This window comes from Piliocolobus tephrosceles, chromosome 15, assembly GCF_002776525.5.
Source record: "Piliocolobus tephrosceles isolate RC106 chromosome 15, ASM277652v3, whole genome shotgun sequence".
NCBI classification, from domain to species: domain Eukaryota; kingdom Metazoa; phylum Chordata; class Mammalia; order Primates; family Cercopithecidae; genus Piliocolobus; species Piliocolobus tephrosceles.
The window spans coordinates 100,006,363-100,020,982 of record NC_045448.1 but is presented as its reverse complement, the minus strand read 5'-3'; positions in this window follow the sequence as shown (position 1 = coordinate 100,020,982).

Sequence of the window (14,620 nt, the reverse complement as noted above, 5' to 3'; positions counted from 1 at the left end):
TATAATCAGGAATGAAGGTTAAATATTGCTTAAAGATTCATTCACTTCAGTGAGATACTGTTTCTTTTTTTCTATAGAAAAAATGAATGATACTAATAGATTTGAAGACAGCTTTACATTTCTGAGATAAACTTTAATTGCGGAGGGTGGATTAAAATGAGTAAATACTGCTGAATTCAAGTGGTATCAATCAATGGTTTCCTCTTTTCTGTTCAGTTCTTGGCAAGATTTGTTATCAGAATTTCTCTACCTTGATAAAAAATATTGCAAAATGTGCTTTATTTTTATCCTATACAACAGTTTATATAATTTGAAAAATAATTGTTTCTTGAAGTTTTAAAGAGTCCCTCTAGGCCTAGAACCAGCTTTTTCCAAATGAATACTATTAACATCATGACTGGATTTCCCATGTTTCCCAGACCTTTCTATATAATTTTTCTTCTGGGAATTTTATCCCGACTTACTATGATTCCATTATTATGTCTTTCTTCTTTTAGACTTTATAATATTTGTATTCCCTTGATCAAATCAGCAATTGTTGCTTACTGATTGGTTTAAATGTTAATGTGGTGTGTATATTTGTCCCCTTCAAATCTCATGTTGAAATGTAATCCTCAATGTTGAAAGTGGGGCCGAGTGGGAGGTATTTGGGCCATGGGGGCAGATTCCTCGTGAATGACTTGATGACTTCCTCACAGTTGTGAGGTCACAGGAGAGCTGGTTGTTTAAAAGAGCCTGGCACCTCCCACTTCCCTCTCTTGCTCTCTCTCCCACCATGTGATGTGCCAGCACCACTTCAACTTCTGTCAAGATTGTAAGCTTCCTGAGGTCTCACCAGAAGCCAGTATGTTCTGGCACCGTGCTTGTAGAACCCACAAAACCATGAGTCAAATAAACCTCTTTTCTTTGTAAATTCCTCAGTCTCAGGTATTCTTTTATACTAACACAAATGGACTAACACAAAAGGTACTATGCTCACTACTGATTCTTTTACATTTAGACTTCCCAGCTCACGAGTTTCAAAAGGCATTGTTCACTTAGTAACTCAATTGACTTTATTATATCTGTAAATATATCTTTCAGAAATGAAACATTATTGCTTAACTTCCTCCCAGGCTCCTTCTACCTCTGATATCTTTCTGTGGTTTTCAGACATAAACATCATCTGCTTGGTATAGAATTTAAGGGATATATCACTTTTTCCCCAAACTCTATAAATAATGCCTTATTGTTTTCTGGCATGTAATTTGTGTAAAACACAATGGCTAGCTTGAGTTTGTAATATTTTTTCAAACCTGTATTTTAATCATATTTTACACTTTTGCCTAACTGAGAGATTTGTATAGACTTAAAATTCAACTATTTGAACAAGATATTTCCAAGTATTGGTGTTTACTTGATACTCAGAGAGTCTTTTTCATCAGGGTGACTAAACAACAAAGAAGAGAAATCATAGCCCTTAGGAAACTCCAATGCCTTTTCTATCATTACAGTTCTGTTCTTATCATTAGATTCTTTTTAGGGATCTGTGTATTGTCTCATCTGGAGGAAAATGTATACTGTGGAAAAAAAAGTTTTACCTTCGTTTTCCAACTATAACTTTGAATAGTGTTTCTCTTCCACTTCTCCCATTTATTATGCCACATTTCTTGTTTTGCCTTTTTATACATAAATTGGTTCTTTATTGCCTAGCTTCCATGTGCATTATTTTGTTTTATTATTTATTTTGTTTTGAGATGGAGTGTTGCTCTGTCACTCAGGCTGGAGTGCAGTGGCACATTCTCAGCTCACCGCAACCTCCATCTCCCAGGTTCAAGCAATTCTCCTGCCTCAGCCTCCTGAGTAGCTAGGATTACAGGCATATGCCACCATGCCTGGCTAATTTTTGCATTTTTGGTAGAGACAGGGTTTCGCCATGTTGGCCAGGCTGGTCTTAAATTCCTGACCTCAGGTGATCCACCCACCTTGGCCTCCCAGAGTGCTGGGATTACAGGCATGAACCACTGCACCCAGCCACCCATGTGTGTTATACTTATTGTTTTCACCTGATTGTTCTTTACCTCTGAATTTTAAGAAATTTACTTAAATTCATCCCCCAGAAGACAGATCAATTTTCTGCAATATCAATATTCTTTTTAACTCTTCTACATTTTACCATGGTAGAAAATTTTTCTTATTTTTTCTTAAATATTTTCTTTATCTCACTGGTATTAATTTTTATTTCAGTTTTTAAAATTACCCCATCTTTTGTTTCCTGTTTCATAGAACTATCATTTTAAATTGGCTGTTGCTATCCAAATTATACCTCTGTTTCTTGGAATAATACTTTTTCCCTCAAAAACCTTCTGTTTAGCTATCTTTTGCATATTCTATTCTATTTTTCTTTAAGTTTGCAGAACTTAAAAAAAAAATCTAATTACTCATCTGCAATATCTTTTTTCTCATACCACTTCTAACATGAAATATGCGATTATTTTCAGACACCAAATACTTGTCATTTTCTACACCAGTTCTCCAATTCTCTGACACCAACTTGATGTTCAACAGTTTAATTCAATTCAATTCTGACAGTAACCACTAGAGTTAACACAAACCTAACAGGTAAAGGGCTCAGTCCCTCAAGATTGTCCTAACTTCAGATGATAGCTGGATGTCCCAGGAGCTACCCATCCTTCTGACTGACTGCCTATAGATTTCTCAGGTTTGGTAATCCACTAGAACAACTAACAGAACTCAGGAAAGCACTTTACTTATTATTAGTGCATCATTCTAAAGGATACAAGTCAGGAAGAAACTAATGGAAGAGATGCATGGGTCAAGGTATGGGAGAGGGGAGAAACAGTTTCCACACCCTCACTGGGTGCACCACCCCCTCAGCACTTCTATGTGTTCATCAACCAAAAAGATCTCCAAACCCCATCATTTTGGGGTTTTTATAGAGGTTTCATTTTGTAGGCATGATTGAAACTATCATTGGCCACTGGTGATTAAACTCAATCTCCAACCCCACTCCCCTCTTCAAAGGTAGGAGACTGAGGTTGAAAGCTCCAATCCTCTGTCATGGCTTGGTCTTTCTGGTGACCAACCCCCATTCTGAGGTCCTCAGCCATGAGTCATCTCATTAGCATACAAAAGATACTCCTCAGTCAGGGAATTCCAAGGGTTTCAGAAGTTCTGTGCCAGGAACCCTGAACAAAGATCAAATATATATGACATATGTAAATCATAGATAGCTATATTTCTCATTAATAAATAGACGTATAAAATGTATGTAATATACAAATATTACATATAAATGTATAATATGGATAAATCGTGTATAAATAATAAATACATGTATTTATTTTATACTACATCATCTTTAAATAAGAAATGTTTATTCTCATCCTCCTAGTTTCTAAAAATCAATATGGTTAGATTCTCCTGGGTCTCCCTTCTTGTTCAGCAGCAGTCTCCAGCCTTTTTGGCACCAGGGACCAATTTCGTGGAAGACAATTTTTCCACAGACGGGGTAGGGAGGATGGTTTCAGGACGATTCAAACACATTACTTATTGTGCATTTTATTTCTATTATTATTACGTGGTAATATATAAGGAAATAATTATACAACTCACCATAATGTAGAATCAGTGGGAGCCCTGAGCTTGTTTTCCTGCAACTAGGCAATCCCATCTGGGGGTGATGGGAGGCAGTGACAGATCATCAGGCATTAGATTCTCATAAACAGCATGCAACTTAGGTCCTTCAAATGCACAGTTCACAGTAGGGTTTGCACTCTTATGAGAATGCTGATCTGACAGGAGGCAGAGCTCAGGCAGTAGTGTGAGTGATGGAGAGCAGCTGTAAATACAGATAAAGCTTCACTTAGTCAGCTGCCCACTGCTCACCTCCTGCTGTGCAGCCTGGTTCCTAACAGACCACAGACCAGTACTGGTCCATGGCCCAAGGGTTGGGGATTCCTGTTGTGCAGGATTACTCTCTTAAAATTTGTATTTAAGGGCTAAAAGGGAGAATTTCTGTTTTCAATTAGCACATTCCCCAGCTGGCAGCTGGAGAACAGTAACTGTGAAAGCTGGTCACCAGAAAGAACCTGCCAGCGTCAGAGTTAACTGGTCCCCATGAGCTAACAGGTTGCACTCTTCAGTTTGGGAACACCAGCTTAAAAAGCAGAAGTCACAGAATCTGGTAACTGCTTGAATATGAAAAATATAAAGAAAGAAAAAATTAAAATTAGGATTTCTAGCTTGGGCATCTGGATGATGAAGGATGTCTTTAACCAAAATAGGAACAGATAAATAACTGGGAGTAGACATATTTTGATTGGTTGGTGTAGAAAAGTCTTATTTTGTGCACACTGCATTTGGAGTGACAGTGAGAGTTGAAAATGTTGGGTTTAGAGACCAGAAGAGAGGGAGAGGCTGGAGAAAGAGAACTTTTCGTGCTTAATGCAGTAGAAATGGAGGCTGTGGGATCAGGTGAGGTCAACCCACAAGAACACTTAAGGTGAGATGAGAAGAGCACCAAAGACAGGATCGAGATAACGCAAAGCTGTTAAGAAGACTGAAAAAGACGGGCAGAAAGTTAAAAGGAAAAGTAGAAATAGGCATGAATACTATTAATAACACTGGCTGATATTTAAAGAAATGGAGCAACTATGTGCCAGGCACTCTGTGATGCCTTTTAAATTTATTATCTCATTTAAACCTCTCGACTTAAGAAGTAAGTATTATTATGCCCATTTTGAAAATGAAGGAATAGAGGTTCAGAAAAGCTATGAGTCATTTCCACAGTTACACAACGACCTAGCAAAGAAGCCAGGATTCAAATGCTTTTAGCCTTAACTTGGAACTGTGACATAGCTGTGCTTGAAACGGAAAGACTTTATATGGTTTCTGTACAGCAGAGGCCCATCCCAGTGTGTGAACTGCTCAGAGTGCAGTATGAGCCCTAGTGGAATGGACTAGTATGGAGAAGGATGAAAGAGCCTGAGAGGCAAGTATCCCAGAGCAAGCAGTTTATTTGAGAGGTGCGAGAAACATGGGTTGGGGAATGGGGAAATGAGACAGAGAAGGGAAGGCAGCCAATACATTCTGCAATAACAGGCAAGCTATTACTGTGGGCAAATAAAACTTAACCCAGCATGAAAACTCTGGAAAATGAAATGCTTCAGAGTTACTCCAATAGGGCAAGGGAGCTGGGGTATTTATACAGCCCTTCCAGTCAGTTATTGTTTGAGGGCTGTTTCCATGGATTTTAATTCACTGGACTCCTGAGTAGAGAAGCTGACCATAACATGAGGAAAGCACTCTGGTGGAATGTGATGTTGACAATTTCAGTAGAAGTCATCAGTGACACACCATGGCCATAATGCATGCCAGAGGGATGAGAGTGGGCACCTGAAAAAGTCTGCTAATGAAAGTACCTATCAGATTTGCTGACTGTAGTAACTAAGATAAGAAAAGAGGGCCAGGTACAATGGCTCACACTTGTAATCCCTACCCTTTGAGAGGCCAAGGCAAGAGCACCACTTGAGAGCAGAAGTTTGAGACCAGCCTGGGCAATGTAACAAAACTCTATCTCTACAAAAATAAATAAAAGCAGAGAATTAGCAAACGTGGTGGTGTGTGCCTGTAGTCCTGGCTACCCAGGAGGCTGAGGTGGGAGGATCACTTGAGTCCAGGAGTTCAAGATTACAGTGAACTGTGATCCAACCTAAATGACAGAGCAAGACTCAGTCTCTAAAAAGAAAATTTAAAAACAAACAAACAAACAACAACAACAAAAATAAAACAGAAAGAAAGAAAGGAAGATAAGGCAGCTTGCAGTCTTTTGACACTAAATCTCACTTGACAAAAGCAACCAAAGTTCTCAAACTTAAGTATACCTGAGAAAAAATTTTAAGTGATATGGGGCTTCTGCTTGGAAAGATGGAATAAATGCATTTTCTTTATTTTTTCTGCCAAGTACAACTAAAAGCCCTTGATGTAAAACCAATCTCAGAAAAGTCTGAGAATTGCAGAAAGAATGCAGAATGGCAAGTGAACTTGGGACCAGAGGAAAGACATGATGATAGTCCTCTGGATTTTCTTTGTGCCTCATATACCCCAGACTTGGAGCTGAAGAAATTGGAAAAAAGGAAAAGTCAATAGATACAAACAAAATCCCCAAGAAAAGCCTGTTCTTTCTAGCCAAAATGACCAGAAAAGGTGAAAACTATCAAGGCTAAATTTTAGACAATAACCACTCTATCGCAGCCAAACACCACAAAAGAAACTACATCCCCAGGCCTATCCACACCAGCAAATGCTGAATGGGGAGTCTAGCCTTCTACCCTCAACAGGCTCTAATGAATGCCCTAAATCTTCTGCCAGGGTGATATCAGAGAAGGCCAGTAAGGAGCTGGGCCTTTAAACCCTGCCAGCAAGTAACAGGGCACCTCTTCCTGCAGAGTCAGTGGTGACTACTTAGGGAGCCTGAACTTCTACACCTACCTGGTTGTAATGAGGCACCTTTCCCTTGTCTCACTGGGGTAATATTAGAGGAGGCCTGATGGAGAGTCAGGACTTGTATTACTACCCAGCAGTCATAGGTCACCCCCCGTAGCAGTATCAGTAGAGAGAACACATGAGGAGCCAGAAATTTCAACCGTAACCAACAGTGACAAGGACGTCACCTTTGAGGAGCAATAGAGGTCACATGAATAACCTGGATTTCTGCCTTCATCTGTAAGTAACAAAACTGCATATTCCTTTCTCCCCACTTTTTCTTGCCAGAGTAACATTCAAGAACATCAAGTAAAACAGAAAATTTAAATAAGATCCAGAATCTCATAATCTGACATGAACTAAGAATGAGGATCTCAAATGAATGAAAAGAAAACCATCAATAGGCACCAAAACCAAGAATGGTAAAGATGTTAGAGTTATCTGACAATGATTTTAAAGCAGCTATAGAACAGTGCTTTGAAGAGCAAATATGAGCATAATTGAAACAAATTCTTAAAAATAGAAACACTCAGTAAGAAAGTAGAAGACATGAAGAATCAAATGGATTTTTTTCCTTTTCCTTTTTATTTTTTGGAGATAAGATATCTCACTCTGTTGCCCAGGCTGGAGTGCAGTGGCTCAGTCATAGCTCACTATAGCCTTGAACTTCTGGGTTCAAGCAATCCTCAATCCTCCTACCTCAGCCATTCAAGTAGCTAGGACTATAAGAATGTGGCACCACATCTGGTTAGTTTTTTCTGTTTTTTGTTTGTTTGTTTGTTGTCAGTTTCTTTTTTTGTTTTGTTTTGTTTTTTGTTTTCTGCAAAGATGGGGTCTCACTATTTTGCCCAGACTGGTCTCAAACTTCCGGTCTCAAGCAACCCTTCCACCTTGACTTCCCTAAGCACTGGGATTACAGGTGTGACCCACTGAATCCAGTCCAAATTATAAAACTGAAAAACACAATAGCTGAAATAAAAGCCCAGTGAATGAACTCAACAGCAGAACAGAAGGGACAGAGGAAAGAACCAGTGAATTAGAAAAAAAATGTCTGATCTGGAAGATAGAGGAAAATAGACTGAAAAAATAAGAGAAATTTAAGAATCTGTGGGAGTATAACAAAGGTTCTAACATTTGTGTCATTAGCGTTCTAGAAGAGTATAAGGCTAAAAAGTTTGTGAAGAAATAATGGCAGAAAATCCAAAATTTGCCAAGAGCCATTTGCCTACAGATCCAGAAGCGGAGTGAAACCCAAACAGAAGAAACCCAAAGAAATCTACACTAAGGTAAATCATAATTAAATTTCTGAAAACTAAAGACATAGGAAAAGTGTTGAAATCAGTCAGAGTAAAATGACACTTCAACTGTAGGAGACAGAGAGAAGGAAAGCACATTTCTCAATAGAAACCACAGAGGCTGAAAGAAGTGCATGATATTTTTCGGATACTACAAGAAAAGAACTGTTAACCCAGAATTCTATATTCAGCAAAAACATCCTTCAGGAATGAAGAAGAAACCAAAATATCTTGCATGACGAAAAACTAAGATAATTTGTCACCAGCCAGACTCCCATAAAAGGATAGCCAAAGGAAAATTCCTACACAGAAAAGGAAAGATAAAAGAAGGAAATTTGGAACATTGAGAAGGAACAAAATATGGTAAGGCAAAATGTGAGTAAATACAATAGGCTTTCCTTCTCCCTGTGAGTTTTCTAGATACTTTTTAACAGTAGAAACAAACATTATGATATTATCTGATTTTGTTCTCTATATATGTGAGGGAAATATTTAAGTATATTATAGAAAAAATGGGGAGAGAAAAGAAACAAAAGTGAGTTAAGATTTCTATAGTTTATTAAAAACTGGCAAAATGATGACAAGAGTAATGTGTGATAAGTTATATATATAATATGAGACCTAGAACAACCACTAACAAAGGTATATGAAGAGATACAGGCATACCTGGTTTTACTGTGCCTCATTTTATTGTACTTTGCAGATATTGCATTTTCTACAAATTAAAGGTTTGTGGCAATCCTGTGTCAAGGATCTATTGGTACTATCTTTTCCAACAACATACACTCATTCATGTCTCTGTGTTACATTTTGGTAATTCTCATAATATTTAAAACTTTATTATATTATTATATCTATTGTGGAGATCTGCTGTCAGTAATCTTTGATGTTATTAATGCAATTGTTTTACATTACCACAAATGCACCCATATAAGATGGCAAACTTAATCCACAAATATGTGTTCTGACTGCTCCCCTGGTTGCCCATTACCCTGTCTCTCCTCTCTCTCTCCTGTCTCTCTCCCTCTCTCTCCTCTCTCTCTCTCATTTCACTGTTCCTTGAGAAACAACAATTTTAACATTAGGCCAATATATAACCCTACAATGACCTCTACGGGTTCAAGTAAAAGAAAGGGTTACACATTCCTCATTTTAAATCAAAAGCTAAAAACGATTATGTTTAGTGAGAAAGGCATGTCAAAAGCTGAGATAAGTCAAAAGCTAGGCCTCTTGCACCAAACAGTCTCTTAGCTTGTGAATGTAAAGGAAAACTTCTTGAAGGAAATTAAACGTACTACTCTAGTGAGCACATGGATTATAAGAAAGTGAAACAGAAGTATCTCTATTGCTGGTATAGGAAAAATTTTATTGGTCTTGACAGAAGATCAAATAAGTTACAACATTCCCTTAAACCAAAGCCTAATCCAGAGTGAGATCCTAACTTTTTTCAATTCTATGAAGGCTGACAGTAGTGAGGAAGCTGCAAAAGAAAAATTTGAAGCTTGCAGAAGTTGCTTCATGAGGTTTAAGGCAAGAAGCTGCCTCTATAACGTAAAAGTGCAAGGCGAAGCAGCAAGTGGTGATGTAGAAGCTGCAGCAACTTATCCAGAAGATTTAGCTAAGATCATTGATGAAGGTGGCTACATATTTTTAATGCAGACAAAGCAGTCTTATTTTGGAAGAAGAGGCCATCTAAAACTGTCATAGCTAGAGAAGAGAAGTCAGTGCCTAGCTTCAAAGCTTCAAAAACACAGGCTTGACTCTCTTGTTAGAGGGTAATATAGCTGATGTAGCTCTAAGATGAGCCAAAGCTCATTTGCCATTCCAAAAATCCTAAGGCCCTTAATAATTATGCTAAATCTACTCTGCCTGTGCACTATAAATGGGACCACAAAGCCTGGATGATAACACATTTATTTATACTGTGGTTCACTGAATATTTGAAGTCCACTCTTGAGACCTGCTGCTCAGGGAAACAGATTCCTTGCAAAATATCACTGTTCACTGACAATGCACCTGGTCACCTAAGAACTCTGATGGAGATGTACAAAAAGATTAATGTTGTTATTACTTCTATTAATAGAATGTCATGCATTCGTAGCCTGTGTATCAAACAGCAATCTTGACTTTCACATGTTATTATTTAAGAAATACGGCTGTGGCTTTCATAAGGTTGTGGCTGCCATAGATAGTGATTCCTCTGGTGGATCTGGGTGGATGTAGTGGAAAGAGCAATAGAACTAGAATTACGCCGAGCACAGTGGCTCACGCTTGTGGTCCCAGCTCTTTGGGAGGCCGAGGGGGGCAGATCATTTGAAGTCAGGAGTTTGAGACCATCCTGACCAACATGGTGAAACCTCATCTCTACTAAAATAGAAAAATTAGCTTGGCATGGTGGTAGGAGCCTGTAATCCCAGCTACATGGGAGGCTGAGGCAGGAGAATTGCTTGAACCGAAGAGGCGGAGGTTGCAGTGAGCAGAAATCTCACCAATGCACTCCAGCTTAGGCAACAGAGTGAGACTCCCTCTCAAAAAACAAAACAGAGCAAAACAAAAAAACTGAAATTAGAAATGCAGCCTGAAGGTGTGACTGAATTGCTGCAATCTCATGGTAAAACTTGAACAGATAAGAAGTTGCTTCATGGGGATGAGCAAAGAAAGTGGTTTTTTTAAGATGAAATCTACTCCTAGTGAAGATGCCATGAACATTGTTGAAATTCCAACAAAGGATTTTGACTATTACAGAAATTTATTTGATAAAGCAGCAGAGCAGGAAGTTTTGGAGAATTGGCTCCAATTTTGAAAGAAGTTTTACCATGGATAAAATGCTATCAAACAGCATCACATGCTACAGATAAATCTTTCTTGAACAATGACAAACAATGTGTCAAACTTCAAACTTCATTGTTTCCTTATTTTAAGAAATTACTGGCCAGGTGCATGGCTCGCACCTGTAATCCCAGCACTTTGGGAGACCGAGGCAGGTGGACCACCTGAGGTCAGGAGCTTGAGACCAGCCTAACATGGTGAAACCCCATCTCTACTAAAAATACAAAAAAAATTAGCTAGACGTGGTAGTGGGCACGTGTAATCCCAGCTACTCAGGAGGCTAAGGCAGAAGAATCACTTGAACCTGGGAGGCAGAAATTGCAGTGAGCTGAGATCGTGCCACTACACTCTAGCCTGGGCGACAGAGTGAGACTTCATCTCAAAAAAAAAAAGAAAAGGAAAGAAAAAGAAATTGCCATAGCCACTTTCAAACTTCAGTGTCCACCAACTGAACAGTCAGCAACTATCAACATGAAGGCAAAATCCTCTACCAACAAAAAGGTTATGGCTGATGAAGATTCAGGTAATTATCAGCATTTTTAACAATAAAGTATTTTTAAACGGCTATGTACCTTTTTTTAAGACATACTGCTATTGCACACTTAATAGACTAAGATATAGTGTAGACATAACTTTTCTGTGCTCTGGGAAATCAAAAATTTTTCTGACTCATTTTATTGCAATACTCACTTTTTTTGTGGATTGGAACTGAATCTCCAGTATCTTTGACGTATGCTGTACACTCAGAAACACTATAAATAAATCAAAATGGAAATCTAAAAGTATTCAGTTAATTCATAGGAAAGCAGGAAAAGGTAAATAGAAAATTGAAAAACAGAACAAAAGAAAACGAAAAACAAAATGGCAGACTTAAGTCCTAACATACCAGAAATTACCGTATGTGGGCCAGTTGCAGCACTTTGGGAGACCGGGGCAGGCAAATCACTTGAGGTCAGGAGTTGGAGACCAGCCTGGCCATCATGGCGAAAACTCTTTTCCAACTACATGCTATCTACAATAAACTTATTTCAAATATAACAAAATAGGCAAACTGGAAGTTAAAACGTGTGAAAAAAGTCATGCGAACACTATTGAAGGAAAGCAGAAATGAATATATGAATATCAGATAATGTGAACTTCAGAGCAAAGAAAATTACAAGGACCAGAAAAAAATACTAAATAATGATAAAAGGTCAGTCCACACAGGAGACACAGCAATCCTAAGTGTGTATGCCCCAAACAAAGTATCTGCAAAATATGTAAAGCAAAACCTGGTAAAACTATAGGGAAATACATACAAATCCACTGTAAGAGTTGGAGACATTTTAACACCTCATTCTCAATAATTGACATAAAAGTATACAGAAAATCACAAGAACATAGAACTCAAAACACCAAAAACAAAAACACGTACACACATCAACCAGGGTAGAAATATCATTTACAGAACACTACAATGAATAACAGCAGGCAGGCAGCATATTCTTTTCAAGTGCCCGTGGAATGGAAAATATACCAAGATACAACGTATCTTGGGTGACAAAACAAACCTCAATAAATTTAAAAGGATTGAAATCATAAGGTGTATTCTTTGACAACAATGGTCTCAAACTAAAATCAATAACAGAAAGGTAGCAGGAAAAAATCTCTAGACACTTGGAAATTAAACAATATACTTCTAAATAATCCATGGGTCAGAGTGAAAGTCTCAAGGAAAATTTTAAAAATACAAGAAACTACTTCCCTTCCAAGATGGCTGAATAGGAACAGCTCCAATCTGCAGCTCCCAGTGTGATGGATGCAGAAGATGGGTGATTTCTGCATTTCCAACTGAGGTACATGGTTCATCTCATTGGGACTGGCTGGACAGTGGGTGCAGCCCATGGAGGGCAGGCTGAAGCAGGGTGAGGCGTTGCCTTACCCAGGAAGTGCAAGGGGTCAGGGCATTTCCCTTTCCCAGCCAAGGGAAGCCGTGACAGACTGTACCTGGAAAACTGGGACACTCCCACCCAAATACTGTGCTTTTCCAATGGTCTTAGCAAACGGCACACCACAAGATTATATCCTACGTCTGGCTTGGCAGGTCTCACGCCCACGGAGCCTTGCTCACTGCTAGTGCAGCAGTCTGAGATCGAACAGCAAGGCGGCAGCCTGCCTGGGGAAGGGGCGTCGACCATTGCTGAGGCTTGTGTAGGTAAACAAAGCAGCCAGGGAAGCTCGAACTGGGTTCAGCAAGGACTGTTGCCTCTGTACATTCCACCTCTGGGGACAGGGCATAGCTGAACAAAAGGCAGTAGAAATTCTGCAGACCTAACTGTCCCTGTCTGACAGCTCTGAAGAGAGCAGTGGTTCTCCCAGTACAGTGTTTGAGCTCTGAGAACAGACAGACTACCTCCTCAAGTGGGTCCCTGACCCCCGTGTAGCCTAACTGGGAGACACCTCCCAGTAGGGGCTGACTTACACCTCATACAGGCAGGTTCCCCTCTGGGACAAACTTCCAGAGGAAGGATCAGGCAGCAATATTTGCTGTTCTGCAATATTTGCTGTTATGCAGCCTCCACTGGTGATACCCAGGCAAACAGGGTCTGGAGTGGACGTCCAGCAAACTCCAACACACCTGCAGCTGAGGGACCTGACTGTTAGAAGGAAAACTAACAAACAGAAAGGAATAGCACCAACATCAACAAAAAGGACATCCATACCAAGACCCCATCTGTAGGTCACCAACATCAAAGACCAAAGGTAGATAAATCCACAAAGATGGGGAGAAACCAGAGCAGAAAAGCTGAAAATTCTAAAAACCAGAGCACATCTTCTCCTCCAAAGGGTCGCAGCTCCTCGCCAGCAATGGAACAAAGCTGGATAGAGAATGACTTTGACAAGCTGACAGAAGTAGGTTTCAGAAGGTTGGTAATAACAAACTTCTCCAACCTAATGGAGGATGTTCGAACCCATCTCAAGGAAGATAAAAGCCTTGAAAAAGGATTAGATGAATGGCTAACTAGAATAAACAGTGTAAAGAAGACCTTAAATGACCTGATGGAGCTGAAAACCATGGCATGAGAACTACATGATACATGCAAAAGCTTCAATAGCTGATTCAATCGAGTCAAAGAAAGGGTATCAGTGATTGAAGATCAAATTAATGAAATAAAGTGAGAAGAAAAGTTTAAAGAAAAAAGTGTAAAAAGAAAGGAACAAAGCCTCCAAGAAATATGGGGCTATGTGAAAAGACCAAATCTACGTTTGACTGGTGTACCTAAAAGTGACAGGGAGAATGGAACCAAGTTGGAAAACAGTCTTCAGGATATTATCCAAGAGAACTTCCCCAACCTAGCAAGACACCCCAACTTTCAAATTCCGGAAATACAGAGAACACCACAAAGATACTCCTCGAGAAGAGCAACCCCAAGACATATAATTGTTAGATTCACCAAGGTTGAAATGAAGAAAAAAATATTAAGGGCAGCCAGAGAGAAAGGTTAGGTTACCCACAAAGGAAAGCCCATCAGACTAACAGTGGATCTCTCAGCAGAAACCCTATAAGCCAGAAGAGAGTGGGGACTAATATTCAACATTCTTAAAGAAAAGAATGTTCAACCCAGAATTTCATATCCAGCCAAACTAAGCTTCATAAGTGAAAAATAAATAAAATCCTTTACAGACAAGCAAATGTTGAGAGATTTTTGTCACCACCAGGCCTGCCTTACAAGAGCTCCTGAAGGAAGCACTAAACGTGGAAAGGAGCAACCAGTACCAGCCACTGCAAAAACATGCCAGATTGTAAAGACCATTGATGCTAGAAAGAAACTGCGTCAACTAATGGGCAAAATAATCAGCTAACATTGTAATGATAGGATCAAATTCACACATAACAATATTAACCTTAGATGTAAATGGGCTAAATGCCCAAATTAAAAGACACAGACTGGCAAATTGGATAAAAAGCCAAGACCCATCAGTGTTCTGTATTCAGGAGACCCATCTCACATGCAGAGACACACATGGGC